The sequence below is a fragment of the Dromiciops gliroides genome, chromosome 2, assembly GCF_019393635.1.
Source record: "Dromiciops gliroides isolate mDroGli1 chromosome 2, mDroGli1.pri, whole genome shotgun sequence".
Classification (NCBI taxonomy): Eukaryota; Metazoa; Chordata; class Mammalia; order Microbiotheria; family Microbiotheriidae; genus Dromiciops; species Dromiciops gliroides.
The window spans coordinates 175,018,953-175,035,012 of record NC_057862.1 but is presented as its reverse complement, the minus strand read 5'-3'; positions in this window follow the sequence as shown (position 1 = coordinate 175,035,012).

The following is a 16,060-nucleotide window of genomic DNA, read 5'->3' as shown; positions in this document are numbered from 1 at the left end:
ACTCAGACACACTATAGAGATTCTATAGACTCTCCAGCCCCCTTATCCTATCCTTTCAGTTTCTTACCTGGTTCCCTCTAGGAAACTCCTCTGGATAAGGGGCATCCCTGCACTGAGGCTTGGGCTCTGCACCCTGATAGATGCTACTTCTTGTGAGGAGGATCATAGCATCTTGGTTTGCAGTGAAATAAAACCAGGATTACTCCTGGTGTTTCTCCCCTTTCTTTTGGTCGTTGTTATTTCCACTTCCTCTTCTCTGTTCTCTGCTTGACCTGTGAGTGAGAGCTTACTGTTTTTAAAAAATATATTTATTTAACATTTTATTTCCCCCAAGTTACAAGTAAAAACCATTTTTAACATTCCTTTTAAAATTTTAAGATCTAAATTCTTTTCCTCTTTTCCTCCCTCCTCACTTATTGAGAAGGCAAGCAATTTGATATAGACTATACATGTACAGGCATGTACAACATATTTCCATATAAGTCATATATTGAAAGAAAACATGGACCAAAAAACCCCACCACCCACCCAACAACAACAACAACAAAGAACAACCAAGCAAAATAAAGAGTTTTTTTTTTTAAAGTATGCTTGGATTTTCTTTCAGACTCTCCTAGTTCTTTCTCTGGAGATGGATAGCATTTTAAATCATGAATCCTTTGGAATGGTCTTGGATCATTATATTGCTGAGAATAGCTAAGTCATTCACAGTTGATAATTGTAAAATATTGCCGTTACTTTATACACAGTACATTTTACTTTGCATCAGCTTAAGTAAGTCTTTCCAAGTTTTTCTGAGAGCATCCTGCTCATCCTTTCTTATAGCACAATAGTATTCCATCATAATCACATACCACAATTTATTCAGCCATCCCCCAATTGATGGATATCTCCTTAATTTCCAATTCTTTGCCACCTATTCTGTTTTTAAGGTGTTATTTTCTTCAGTATTTTTTTTTGTGCTTCCTTTACCAGGCTCTTGACTCTTTTTATTATTATTTTCATACATTACTAATTTCTTTACCCAATTTTTACTCTACTTCTCTTACTTGATTTTTTAAATCCTTTTTGAGCTCTTTCAGGAATTCTGTTTGGGGATTGAGATCAATTCACATTTTTCTTTGTCTATTTGTATGTAACAGTTTTGACTTTGTTCAATCTTCTTCTGAGTTTATATTTTGATCTTTCCTTTCACTATAGCAACTTTCTATGGTCAGATTATTTTGTTGTTGTTGTTCTTTGCTCTTTTCCCAGCATATTTCTTCACTTTTAATTTTATGTTAAAGTTGGGCTCTGTTTCATGGGTGGAAGGGGCACTGTCCCAAGCTTCAGCATTTTTGTGCAGCTGTTTTCAGAGCTAGTTCTGTGAGTCCATAAGTTTTCAGTTCTTCCAAGGATTTAAGGAGAAGTGTGTTTACTACTCTCCTGGCCTGTGCTCTGGTCTGTGAGGAACCACAGACATTCTTTCCCATTCTGGAACTGTGACCAGGGTCCCCACTCCACTGTGGCAATAAGCTCTGGTGTGCAAGTGCTCCTCTTTGCCCTGGACCTGAGACCCAAGACTGTGACCTGGAACAGAGTATGAGCAATGTAACAGAGCCCTACACCCAATGCCAGCAAAGGGGCCCCTGTAATTGCCTTCTAACCAGTTATCTGACTCCTTTACTGTTTGTAGCTCTGAAAGCCACAATTGCTGAAGCTGATTCAGTGACCCTTAAGTCCTTCTGCTGGTTTGCTGGGGAGCAGCCTGCACTGGACAGTGTTTCAGTCTCATCCTGGTATGACAGACTTTTCCTGCCAACCTTCTAAGTTGGCTTGGGCTGGAAAATTGTTTCAAACCATCCTTTTATGGGTTCTACTGTTCTAGAATTAATTTTGATGTATTATTTGAAGTTGTTTGGAGAGGAATTTGGGAGACCTCAGTCAAGTCCCTGTCTTTTCTCCCCCATCTTGGTTTTGCCCCAGTCTTACTGTTTTTAATGCACCAATATATGCAGAGTCTTCAAGGACTCAAACATTTCAGAGGAGCTGGATTTCTTGATAGTTGAACTTGCCCACAACTGATCAGACATGAACTTCATCTTTCAGGGAAGAAGAACTCTGTTTGGGGCCAAATAGAGGGATGTACAGGATAGAATGAGTAGTTCTCTACTGCTTTGGATCTCTGTTCTGGATTTGCATGTAGGAAGGAGAATGTGGGCAGGTTGGAGTCAGTATATGTGTGGCATGTATGTGTGATGTAATAGGGTAGTTTCTATGTGGGGAAATATGCATAGGTGGGGTTAGCTACTTATATGCATATTGGTAAATGAGGGATTACTCTTTTGGGGCTAATTTTCCTGGATGTTTGTAGAAGTCAGTAGGTGAGGGTCACTACATGTGTGGTGGGGATGTTAGTAGGGAAGGAGGTCACACATTGTGAGGAAAAACATTCATAGATGTGGTTCACTTGGGTCTGTGGGGAGGCATGCAGTATGTGATGGGAATCGTGGAGTTGGAAGGGGTGGAGAAATCTGGGCCCCTTCAGCTTTCTTATATGTAAGATGAGAAGGCCAGAGTAAGTGATATATGAGATGCTTCCGGCTCAAATTGGTGTCAGCCATGATCCCCAGGATATTCTAACCTATATCTTTATCTCACCAACTTCCTCCTTCTTGTAGCAAGAACACTTTTGTGGTTTCTACCACACAATCTTTATAAGCAATGGAGTGGAGATTAGAACAAATTTCTTCTTGTCAATCAGACATGCTCCACACCTGCATTACCCCAGAAGGAATCTTCATATCCCTGGATAATACCTTTGTACTCTAGTCCCTTTTCTCCTTTCTCACCCTGGGGGTGGGGGCAGGGGGTGTGGGGGAGAAGGTCTTTAGTAGAGCTCTCAGTTCCAGCAGTGTTCCATTAACACTAACCCTTTAGGGGCAGCTAGGTGGCACAGTGGATAAAGCACCAGCCCTGGATTCAGGAGGACCTGAGTTCAAATCCGGCTCAGATACTTGACACTTACTAGCTGTGTAACCCTGGGCAAGTCACTTAACCCCAACTGCCTCACCAAAAAAACCAAAAACCAAAAAACCACTAACCCTTTAGTTCTTCCAGCCTAGGTAGCTAAGCTTTGTAAGGTAGTTCTTTCATTGGAGGGTGAGTTCCCATCACATATCTAAAACATCAACAGGTAGGTGTGGAGCGTGTCTAGGAGTTGGGAGTAGAGGGTGGCTCAGAAAGGTGGGACCATGTCATCCAGAGCACGGGGAATAGAGAAGGTGTGGATGAGGGGGTAGTGTAGATAAGATTTAATTATGGCTAGATGGGTTGGAGAGGAGAAGGGTTAGGGCACAAGATCCTGGGAATAGTTGGGATGGAGGAAGGCACAGGGATGGATGGAGAGGAGAGGGCACTCAGGTCTAAGAATCTGGGTTAGATCCTGGGACTTACTTTCAAATGATTCCTTCCTTGCCCCTTACATCAGGATCTGGAAAATGAAGCCTGGAGATACAGCTCAAGATCAAGTCTCTTTCTCCCCGGATGCTCTTCCTCCTCCCTAAGGAGGCAAAAAGATATCTCCATTCCAAACTAATGGGAGAGGACATCACAGAAAGGGCAGTGAAAGAGCCTGTGAGTTACTGGGGCCCACTTGAAAACCTAGTATTAGGGAATTGGGGTAGGGTGAAAACGTGGGGTTTTCATTTGCATATGTATTGGGGAGATGTTGGCCAGTCTCATTCATACCTATAGACATCACTGGAGGGATTTGCCCTCTTATTCATATCCTTCAGTATCTCAGAAGTCAGGTAGTTTATTGAGCCACTTTGTCTTTTAAGACTTCTCCCCTCCCCCGGCCCCCAGCCATTTTGGGCTTCCAGATCTGACCTTGATTGTGTCTTTGTCCAGAACTAGGACAAACTGAAACCTGACAGCTTGGGGGTGGGGTGGGGAGGAGAGGGAAGGGAAGGAAGGAGGGCAAAGGCCTGTTAACCACAACATCTTCTTCTGGGTTTCTTGATCTCTGGGGTTCCTTATATTCTTGATTCCACAATCCAGTTAAGTGCTCTCTCACACTGAGTCTGCTGATTCTTACTTTGCGATCCTTTGGTGAGAGAGAAGGATAATGTAAACCGGGCATGGGGTAGGCCTTTAAGATTGGGAGATTGGATCTTTATGCCTAAAGTTGTGGCAGCAGAGTCTGGGTCATTATCTCAAGTGCATAGAGCATAAGACACCATTAACAAAGAATCACGGATTCTGTGCCGGAAAGCTGGAAAACACCTTTTAGATGAAAACTGGCTCCATTTGCCCAAGGTTGACAGAGGTAGTAAGAAGCAGTGCTTTCTCAATGGGAACTCAGTGTGAATTGATTCAACCATTTTGTAGAGCAACTTGGAACTATGCCCAAAGGGCTATAAAACTGTGCATACCCTTTGAACCAGCAATATCACTATTAGGTCTTTTTCCCAAAGAGATCATAAAAAAGGGAAAAGGACCCACATGTACAAAAATATTTATAGCTGCTCTTTTTGTGGTGGCAAATAATTGGAAATTGAGGGGATGCCCATTCATTGGGGAATGGCTGAACAAGTTGTGGTATATGAATGTAATGTAATACTATTGTGCTGTAAGAAACAATAAGCAGGTGGATTTCAGAAAAACCTGGAAAGACTTACATGAATTGATGCTGAGTGAAATGAGTGGAACCAGGAGAACATTGTACACAGTATCAACAACATTGTGTGATGATCAACTGTGATAGACTTAACTCTTCTCAGCAATACAACGATCCAAGATAATTCCAAAGGACTTATGATGGAAAATGCTCCCCACATCCAGAAAAAAGAACTGTGGAATCTGGATGCAGATTGAATCATACTGTTTCTACGTTTTTGTTTTTTGAGGTTTTTCCCTTTTGTTCTGATTCTTCTTTCACAACATGACCAATGTAAAAATATGTTTAATGTGACCGTATATATATAACCTATATCAGATTGCTGTCTTGGGGAGAGGAGAGGGAAGGGAGGGAGGGAGGGAGAAAAATTTGGAACTAGAAATCTTATAAAAATAAATGTTGAAGACTATCCATGTAACTGGAAAATAATAAAATACTTTTATGATTTAAATAAATAAATGAATGAATGAATGGATAGATGGTAGATAGATAGATGATAGATAAATAAGTGGGAACTCCGATCTCAACTCCTCTGCCCAAAAATCTTCATTGACTCCCTATTGTCCTCTGTCCAGCATTCAAGCCCCCCCCCAACCCACCACCACCTACCTCCCAGACTCCAATTGTTCCCCTGCTTCTTCCTCATATTCTATGGTATGGGGGCAGCTAGATGGTGCCGTGGATAGAGCACTAGCCTGGAGTCAGGAGGACCTGAGTTCAAATCTGGCCTCAGACACTTGACACTTGCTAGCTGTGTGACCCTGGGCATGTCACTTAACCCCAATTGCCTCACCAAAAAAAAAAAAGTCACATCATATTCTATGGTATGAAGCTCAACTCTGTCCTCTTCAGCTCTACCCCTAGCACTCTTCATTGTTTATTTTTTGGTCACCACTTTAGGGATCATCCCAAATGTTGCCTCCTTCCAGAAGCCTGCCCAGTAGTTGTTTTCTTCTTCTAACAAACATTCCCTTCAAACATTTTGTTTTTCATCTTTCTAATGTACTCGTAGCTACCTTTGGTGATGTCTTTCTAATCAATTGACTGGATTGTAATCCCCGGGAAGGCAGGGGCTCTTTTTTTTCCTCTAACCTTTGCATTTCCCCTACCTACTACACATTTAATTAATGTTTGCTGTAATTGTTTAGTGAGGTAGGCCCAGGGTGGGGCCTTACCCGTAGGTGTAGATCAAGGTCGAGCCTCAAATAGGTGGGGTTGAGGTTTCAGTGCAACAGCAGCAGCAGTCTCAGGTCTTCTGGCCATCTCTTTGAGGAGGTATTAGCACATTGACCAGGACTGAAGGGACCCTGAGACCAGAAGCTGGACCTGATATGTGTTCCCTGTAGCATATCATCAGCCTAGCCTCCGTGAAACACACCCATAGCAGCAACTTGCTCAACCGCAGAGTCAGGAGGAAGGGGTTTCAAAGCTTGACCAGGACCTGAGCTTCTAATGCAATAACCTTCCTGCCCTGGGAGCGGGTAAGTGGGTGAGGATGAGTTGTCAGGTGCAGACCCCATTGCAACTGATGACTCAGGAGGAGATTTCCAAATTGATCGTTTTCCATGTTGCTGAGGTTCTTCTTTCCTCGGCCTGCCGGGCAGTGTCACTCACATTTGACCGATCTTGACTGCCAAGTCGGGGCCTCAGCTCCTGTGCTGCCCCTGGAATACACATGACCCTGCCTGCCTTGCTCATATGTATTGGGTTCAGCAGTGGCTCCCCTGGCCCAAACGGGCCATGCATTATCTGGATCTAGAAGGTGGAAGTGGCCTCGTGCTGAGTTTGCTGAGTCAGTCTAGCTTCTTTCTCAAATGCAGTTTTCCCCCATCTGCAATTGCACCCCTCAAGGTCCAGTTCTTAGATCCACTTAGCAGATAGTTAGGGAACTAGCAGTTTGCATGTACCAGGCTTGACCCATACATACAAAAATTTATAAGTTTTTTGAGGGTGTGTGTGTGTGTAATTGCCATTGGAAACTGAGAGGGTGCCCATCAATTGGGGAACTGCTGAACAAGTTATGGTATATAAGTGTGACAATACTATTGTGCTTTGAATAATGATGAAGAGGATGGTTTTCAGAGAAACTGGAAAGACATGTATAAACTGATGCTGAATGAAGTGAGCAGAATCAGAATAATTTATACAAGAACAACATTGTAGAGACAAAGGTTTAGGAATTTTTATTAGCTCAAGAAGACTCAAGATGAAACATGTCACCCACTTCCTGATAGATGAGGATTCAGTGTACAGATTGAGACTTTTTTGTTTGCTTCAATATTCATGACTATAAGAGAGTTTTGTTTTTTTTGCTTCCTAAAAGGGATACAGAGAGAATGCAAATCTTAAATAAAATTGACTTTTAATAAATTAACATATCAGGCTTAATCGAGAAGTATTTATTCCTTAACGCTGGACACCCAGAGTTCTTTCAATTTCTGCTGCCCCCTAGGGGCTTGAAAGAGTGAAACTGCACTGAGTAGGACCAATACATAGAATGTCAGAATTGGCAGGAAATTCAGTTCAACTCCTCTATATGACAGAGCAGGACATTGTGACTTGAACATGGAATCTCTGACTCCAAAGCCATAGTTCTTTTCGGTATACCACTCTTTATTCTTTTGCAGGCCTGACACTTCCTGAGTCTGTCTTTGTCCTGTACTTATTAGTCTCGCTTTGGGTGTTGGGGCAGGGCTATGGGGTTGGGAGAGAGAAAGGGATTTGTGGGAGGCAGAATTTAGATGCAGGGGGTCAGACATGGTTATTTGCTTGCCCCAATTTGTGATGATCCACCAGGGATCTCACTGAGCCTAGGAAACAAGAGGAGATCCTGCTCCTATGTGATTAAGCTAAGAGGTTAGGGGAAAGGGAGGTCAAAGAGGGTAACTAAAGAAATCAGGAGATGGTGGGGGGCACAGTGTGAAGAAGAAGGTTTGGACTAATGTTGCCACTTCCCTTTTGTGGGACTGCAGTATGGCATTGCTACTCCATCACAATCCAGGTGCTCCTTCCACATAAGGAGGGGACAATCCTTGGGGTTATTGTTTTAGGATGGAAGAATTAGAGAAGTCTTTTGAGGTTTGATTCCAAAAGCTTTAGAACTGGAAAGAAAGAAATCACTTGTCCAATACCATTATTCTGCAGAAGAAATAGAAGCCTATCAAGGCAAAAGGACTCGTACAAGGTCATACAACTTATTTGGGATAGTCAAGATTTGAACCCATGGTTTTCTGACTCCTGCTTCACCTCAGACACTTACTAACTGTGCGACCTTTTGGCAAGTCACTTAATCTAATTGTCTTAAACATCCGAAGCCATCTCTGGTTATCATGATACCATATCTTGCCACTGGACCCAGATGGCTACAGAAGAGAGAGGCTGGTGATTTTGCACAGCCTTTCCTCACTTAAATCTAATTAACTGCAAGTCATGACATCTGTCATGGTCCTCTTCAAGAAGGAAGGGCAAACAACAACAATCTGCACTAAGTTATTCTGTGTGAGGACAAATACTCTTTGTTGAAAGTGCCTTAATATTGTGACATTGCAACAATAGGATTCTAGAAAATCCAGTCAAATGAAGGATGTGATATCAAAAGTCATCTGGCCAAACCAGCAGAGTTGCTATCCTGAGCTGGAACTGGAGGCCTTCAATAAGCTGAGGACCCATCAGTCACCTAAATTCTTCTCAAGTTAAGTACTAGAACAGAATATGGATCTGGAATCAGAGGACCTGAGTTTGAAACTTGTCTCTGCTAGTAACTTCCTGTGTGACTTTGGATATGTTACTTAATCTTTCTGGGTCTCATTTGTAACATGTGCAAAATAAGAGGTTTAGGTGGGATGATCTTTAAGAGGTCTCTTCCATATCTATAACCATGAACCTAAGCATGTCTGTGACCTCTGGGGTGAGGGCATTGAGGGAGGGAATTTCTTTTGTAAGAAAGGAATAAGCTCCAGCCAAATGAAATACTATCTTGTCTTGTTGTCCCAGACTTTGTATATTTGCATATGCCCTTCCTCTGCCTGAATTGCTTACTCACCCTCAATTAAAAAAAGAATGCAGTTAGGAAGGAAGAAAGGAAAAAAGAAAAGAAGGGAGGAAAAAAGAAGAAGGAAGAGAAATAGGGAAGGAGAGCAGGAGGAAGGGAGGCAAGGAAGAAGAGAGGGAGTAAGGGAGGCCAACTTCATCTCAAACTCCCCCTGCCCCCATCTCAGTCTATGGACATCCTTCTTGACATCTTTAGTCTCCTTTAGAGAGAACTTAGATGCTACCTTCTCTATGTTGTCTTCCCCTATCATTGATCTCTCTCCACTGACCCCCCCACCATAGCCACAAAGCAAGAAATGATCTCTCCTTTGTCAAATCTGTTGGCCACCTTTGCCACCCTAAAAAGAATCTTCATATTCCTGGATGATACCTTTGCACATCATTCTCTTTTTCCCCTTTCCCCTTGGAAGGAAGGTCTGTTCTAGGCCTCTTGGTTCCAGCAGCATTCCATTAATCCCTTTAGTTCCTTAAAGAATCCCTGTCTTACTAATGCAGAAATATGTTTAATGTAATTGTACATATATAACCTATATCAGATTGCCTTCTGTCTTGGGGAGGGGAGAGGGAAAGAAGGGAGGGAAAAAAATTTAGAACTTAAAATCTTTTTTTTGTGTGTGGGGCAATGCGGGTTAAGTGACTTGCCCAGGGTCACACAGCTAGTAAGTGTCAGGTGTCTGAGGCCAGCTTTGAACTTAGGTCCTCCTGAATCCAAGGCCAGCACTTTATCCACTGTATCACCTAGCTGCCCCCAGAACTTAAAAATCTTATGAAAACAAATATTGAAAACTATCTTTACATGTAACTGGAAAATAATAAAATACTTTTATGATAAAAAAGAATCCCTGTCTTAGAGAATTCAAAAATATTTTTATATGTTTTGTTTTCACATTGCCCACATTTCCCAAGTATCCCTCACACCTCACTCCTAGAAAGTTGCCCCTTATAAAAGAGACCAGCTTTGAACTTAGGTCCTCCTGAATCATGGGCCAGCACTTTATCCACTGTACCACCTAGCTGCCCCCAGAACTTCTGCAAAGAAGTGTGTGTGTGTGTGTGGGGGGTACTTTTAGAGTAAGCATTCTTGAAATCTTTTTGGGAAAAGGATGATGATGATATACAAAGTTAGAAATAAGAGTCTCTATATTTAAAAAAATAAGAGATTTTAGAAATGTTTTACTTTAAATTCTGTTTCTACAAAGGGTGATGATATAACTTAGATTCATTTTTCAGAATGTGGAAGAATTGCAGAGTGATATAATAGAAAGAACAATGGATTTGGACATGGACGGGAAGGGACACTGGACTCAAATCACAAAACTTGGCTTTGAGTCCCAGCTCTACCACCTACTAGATTGGGGTAGTACAAATTTTTCTGAGTCTCAGTTTCCTCATCAAGAAAATGAGAATATAATATTTGTACTATCATCACAGGGTTGATGGATTGATTCATTGGTTCCTTGAAGAAATATTTATCAAGGCTTATTTTGAGCAGTTATTGTTGGGGATGGGTATTGGTAGCAAAATTTTTAAAAAGTGTGATCTTCTTGCCCTAAGGAGCTTACAGTTGAATTGAAAGAGTAGGGAAGTGTGACTATAATCATAACAGTAACAACTCAATGGTTCTTTACTTTAAGGTTGACAAAGTACTTTCCTCATAATGAAAGATATGAGGTAATTCAAGTAATTATAGTTATTACCCCCATTTTACAGAAGATGAAACTGAGGCTTTGGTAGGTTAAGTGATTAAACATGAGTTAAGGCTGGGATCTGAGGCCAAGAGACTCTGACTAAGAATAAATTAGCTCTGTGTGTGTGTGTGTGTGTGTGTGTGTGTGTGTGTGATGTAGTATGCTGTATTCTGGGTCTACCTCCTGGTCAACAATGCAGAAGTAACCTGTCTGGCCATGCACATAGGCACTAAGCGATATAGCTATGTCACACAGGGCTCAGAGTCAGGAAAACCTGAATTCATAATCCAGCCTCAGGCATATACTACTTGTGTGACTGGAGAAGTTACTTAATCTCTGTCTCAGTTTTCTTCATCTGTAAAATAGGTTAATAATAGTACCTCCCAGGATGGTTGTTAGGATTAAATTAGATAATTTTTAAACTCCTTTAAAAATTAAATATATATTTATTTCATTAAATATCTCCTAATTACAGGTAAATTTTTTTAACATTGATTTTTTAAAAATGTTGAGTCCCAAATTCTCTCCCTCCCTCCCACCCTTCCCTCTCCTTAAGAAGGTAAGCAATTTGATATTGATTATACATGTAAAGACATTCAAAATGAGATAAAAATGGTAAAGGGCTTACCACAATATCTGGCACATAGTAAGAACTACATAAATGTTAACTATTATTTTTCTATTCCAGCCAAACAGGACTCTGTCCCTCCAATGATGCTCTGTTCTTTCCTTCCTGTGACTTTGCTCATAATGTTCCCTATGCCTGATCCCTCGCCTGCTTTATTGATCCGCTTTCTACCCATCCTTTAAAGTCCAATTCAAATGCTACTGTCTCCATGAAGCTTCCCTTAATCACTTTCATTGGTAATAGTCTACCTGCTGGGACCTTATACAATACTTTGTTTCATACTTCTGTCATGTTCTTAACACATTTGTGTGTGTATATGTATTTGTCGTGAATCATAGTTGTCTCACCCTTCTTTAGATTATAAATTCCAAAAGGGAAGGGACCATTTCATATTTCAACTTTGTATCTATCTCTCTTAGAACCTACTTAGTACCTCCTTCCAACAGTAGGTACTTTGGAAATGTCCAGTGAATTGAATTGAATTCATCAAGGCCTAGCTCATCTTACTTTCCTTTGGACTTAATTATTTAAACATTTATTCAATGTCTACTATGTGCCAGGCATTATGCTAGGTATTGGGGATATAAATTTAAAGAATGAAAGAATCCCTGATCTACTTTCCATTCTAATAGGAAGACAAGTACACATAAGTTTATACAGAATAAATAAGGAAAAAAAGAGAGTGGTTCAGTACAAAGTGTTAAGGAAGTAGGGTACTAACAGACAGAGAGACCAGGAAAGGCTTCATGTAGAAGGTGGCATTTGATCTGTTTCTTGAAGAAAGAAAGGGCTTTGATGAGGGCATGCTGAGGAGAGAGAGCATTTCAGGCCCAGAGACAGTGTGAAGAACTCAAAGAAGTACAGTTTGGCTATACTATAGAATGGTATATTGGTATATATGGTATATATATGGTATATATACCTGAAGGTATAATGTACAATGATCTGGGAAAATAGCTAGGAGCCAGATTGTTAAAGGTTTTAAAAACCAATCAGGGGCAGCTAGGTGGCAAAATGGATAAAGCACCAGCCATGGATTCAGGAGGACCTGAGTTCAAATATGACCTTAGACACTTGATGATTACTAGCTGTGTAACCTTGGGCAAGTCACTTAACCCTCATTGCCCTGCCAAAACAAAACAAAACCAATCAGGGTAGATAAGAACAATTTGTTCCGATGGCAATGGAGAAGCCTGAAGCACATGATGTGGACTGCTTAGAGTTTAGTGAGACAGTGAAGACACCAAGGTGCCTCCCAGACCATCACCTGTCATCTTGACTTTTGTCTTGCCATTGGACTTTGATGACTGAGGAAGAGTGAGGCTGATGACTTTGCACAAGTCTGCCTCAATTAAATCCAATTCACTTGTAAGTGAAGACATCACCCCCATGATGTTGTCATTCATTTGAAAATGAAGGACATTTTAGAACAATGCCTAAAAGTTGCTAAACTGTCCATACTTTGACTCAGCATTACCACTACTAGACCTGTACTCCAAAGTTAGATCAAAGAAAGATTTATAAGTGCAATTTTTTTTTTACAAAACAACCCTAGAAACTAAGGGTTTCTAATGGGAGAATCCATAAACATTGTATATGTAACAAAATGGACAATTTCACAGGAAACTGGGAAGACTTTTATGAATGGAAACAATAAAAAGGTTGGGACTAGAAGTTTGTACAAATAACTTTGAAAGGCTTTAGAACTCTGATCAATGTAAAAATAAATAAACCGGGGCGGCTAGGTGGTGCAGTGGATAAATGACCAGCCCTGGATTCAGGAAGACCCGAGTTAAAAATCCAGCCTCAGACCCTTGACACTTACTAGCTGTGAGACCCTGGGCAAGTCACTTAACTCTCATTGTCCTGCAAAAAAAAAATAATAAGGAAAAAAAACAGAAAATGAAGGACAAGCAACAGATGGAGGTAATAGGGAACCTTTGGAGTAGGAGAGTGATATGCTATGCCCTGTGTTTAATAAGGAAGATCTCTTTGGCAGCTTCATAGAGAATAAGAACTAGAGGCTTGAGATAAGGAGACTAAATAGATCATTGAAACTAGAGAACTCGTGATGAGTGCCTGAACAAAGGTGGCAGTTGTGCAAAGAAGAGGGTTGGGTAGGATTCTAGGGAAGCTGTGGAGGTAGAAACAGATTGGGCAAATGATAGGATATTTGTAGTGAGGGAGAGTGAGGAGGCAGGATAACCTCTTTGTTACTAGAAGGTTACTAAGTTTATGCTGTATTGCCTTGAGTCATTTAGTTCTCTCTTTGGTTATTTTGTTCTTGTCTCCAGACTACTTGAAGGCTGCATTGTGTTTTATACTTATTTGTATAATCTATGGAGTAGATCATACAGTAAGGCTTACAAAATACTCGTTTGTTAATTATTAAATGATCCCCATTTGAAAGGGGGGGAAAAGAGCTAAATTCAGAAGTGGACACTATGGGGCAGCAGAGAGAGTAAGAAAATACTATAGGAAAGAGAAGTTATGGAGAGTTTGAGGGGAGGAAAAGGATGACTAAGAGCTAGGATCACCAGGAGGCAGCAGGGAGTGGGAAGATACCGCTCCAGTTTCCTCTCTCCCAAACCCCCACAGCTTTCCAAAGGTCATTTAGTCCATTCCTTCATGACAGCTTCTTTCTCAGCCCAGGTAAACCGAGGTTTCTTTTATGTTAACAAAACTTCAAGGAAAGGAAATATTCAACTCTCCCTGATAGCTCAGTGGTCGTGGAAGTCCTTTCTTTTACGTTTTTTGTTTTTTAAGTATATACTTAGCTCTCCCCCTCTCCCCCAACCTAGATATCCTGAATGGAGGTCCTGATTTTGGAAGAGGAATCGGTTTTCTGCAAAGGGTCAAGAAGGGACCAGTAAGAACAGAACACGCAAGCTCACCTCCCAGATGGAGGGAGTGGAGGCACAGGGCAAATGCTCAGAAGGGAAAAATCGACTAAGTTAGGAGGGAGGGAAGAAGAGGGAGGGTAGGCTGGGCAGGGAGCAAAGCCAGACACATGGAGAAATGCTGCCCAGGATCAAAGGAAATAGTGACATTTGAAAAGAATGTGAGAGTACGTGTGTTAGAAGGAGGGGGGAGGTTAGGGGCAGGAGGCGACTGGTTCTCTTCTCTGTCTTCCTAGGTCTTTGTCTCCCTCTGCTCCCTGTCTGCTTGCTTCGTTTTCTTTTCTTTCTTTCTTTCTTTCTTTCTTTCTTTCTTTCTTTTTTTTTTCCAGGACTGTCTCTGAGTCTCTCCTCAATGTGTATCTGTCGTGCATTTGTCTGTGTTGTCTCTCGCTCTCCACCACCCCTAAGCTCTCCTCCTCCTCCTCCCCGCCCCCCCCCCTTTGGCCTTCTCCGTTATTTCCAAGATGAGCCTGGAAGGGAAATGTAACTTGAGGAGGACTGCAAAAAAGTCAAACCAGACCGCCTCCCCCCTCGGCCTCACTCAACTCAGAATTTTTTTTTTTTTGCCCCGCCCCCAGCCAGCGCACCGCGGTCCTGGGCTGAGAGCCTGGGCCTCTCCCGACGTCACTGAGGGGTCCCCCGGGGCTGGGGAGGGGGAAGGTCCCCCTGGGCGGGTCCATTGGAAGACGGAGAAGGAGGAAGCGTGAGTCTCCTATGGAGCTTCTGAGTCTGGACCCGACAGCCCCAAGCCTGCCCAGTCCACCGCCCCCCCCCCCCTTTCCTTCTTCTAGCTTCTCCCTCCCATCTCCCCCCTCCCACACTCGATGCCTGGTTCTCATTAGTGTAATGAGCTCGGCCCCCGCCCGGCGCTGGAGTGTTTGTAAATGTCTGACCTGGGGGCCTTAGTCGCTTAACCCGTTCAAGACTGGAGACTGGGACTGGGCTGGGAGCACCGCTGTACTTGGGGATAGAAGAAACTTGAACTTGTTGGGGAGGCTTTAGTAACGAGCCGCTGAGGAAGCTGAGGGTTTCCCGACCCAAGTCACACATCTCATCCTTAACTTTTCTCTTCCTAAGTCCCAATGCCTAAATTTGGTCTACAATTCTTGGTCGCTCCAGTAGGTGCTTTCTTGCTTCCTCCTAGCGCCCAGATGACAGGTGTTGTTCCTCGGGGCCACCTAAGCACCAGGGACGTCGGGTAAATTTAGCCAAGATCACAGGAAGAACTAGAGGAGGCTTCAGCGAAGTCGTACTCCTTCCAAGCTGGGGAGTCAAGGCCGGCCTCTGCCCAGGGTGGGGTAATGGGGAAACAGGCTTACTTATGAGGTTAATTAATGCCACTCCCTCTTGACGGGACGGCAGAAACAACAGCAAAGTCAGGCCTGGATCGCTGTTCAGTGGCCAGTTGCCGTAGGCTCTGGTCCCAGTTCAGCACTGACGATTCCTGGAGGAACTTAATGAGGTCGATCCCCTCACTTCACCTTGGGGAGGTGGGGGAAAGGGGGGGTGATCATTCCAGAGGAAGGGACTGTTATGGTAAGGGCTTCTCTTCTGGGCTCTGGTTTCCGGCAGGACAATACTCCCTCGACAATACCTTAGAGCCGAATGGCAGTTAGGGCCCTGTGTCTGCAGAGAGGGGAGTGGGACAGCCTGCACATCAGTTTACATCCCAGGGAGACCCCGCGGAAGAAAAAAACAGTTGCAGGGAGAGTTGGAGAATCCTTGCGGGCCCAGTCCCCAGGGGCACAGTGACTTGACGGCTTTAAGAAGTTCGGACCTAGAAATCCAAACGTCAAGGGGAAGGGGCTGAGGGAAGCGGGAGGTCAGGTTGGGCAGTGACAGTCAGGGCCATTGGCCAATAGGCTTCAATAAGATTGTACCACGCGGAGGAGTGCAGGAGGGACCGTTTTCCAATTCATTTTTTTTTTTTGGTGGGAGAGGGAGGGGGAGAAAACGAGGGGGGGGGGAGGGTGGACTGGGACGAGGGGCGCGTGGTTTTCCCATCTCATCCCAGGAGGAGGAGCTGGAGCATCCCGGACAGCCAATCAGAGACAGGCTGAGGGGGGGCCGCTTTGAAGAAGTTTGGGGGAAAAAGTTTGGAAAAGTTTCTATAATAAAGAGGGGGCGTCGGGAG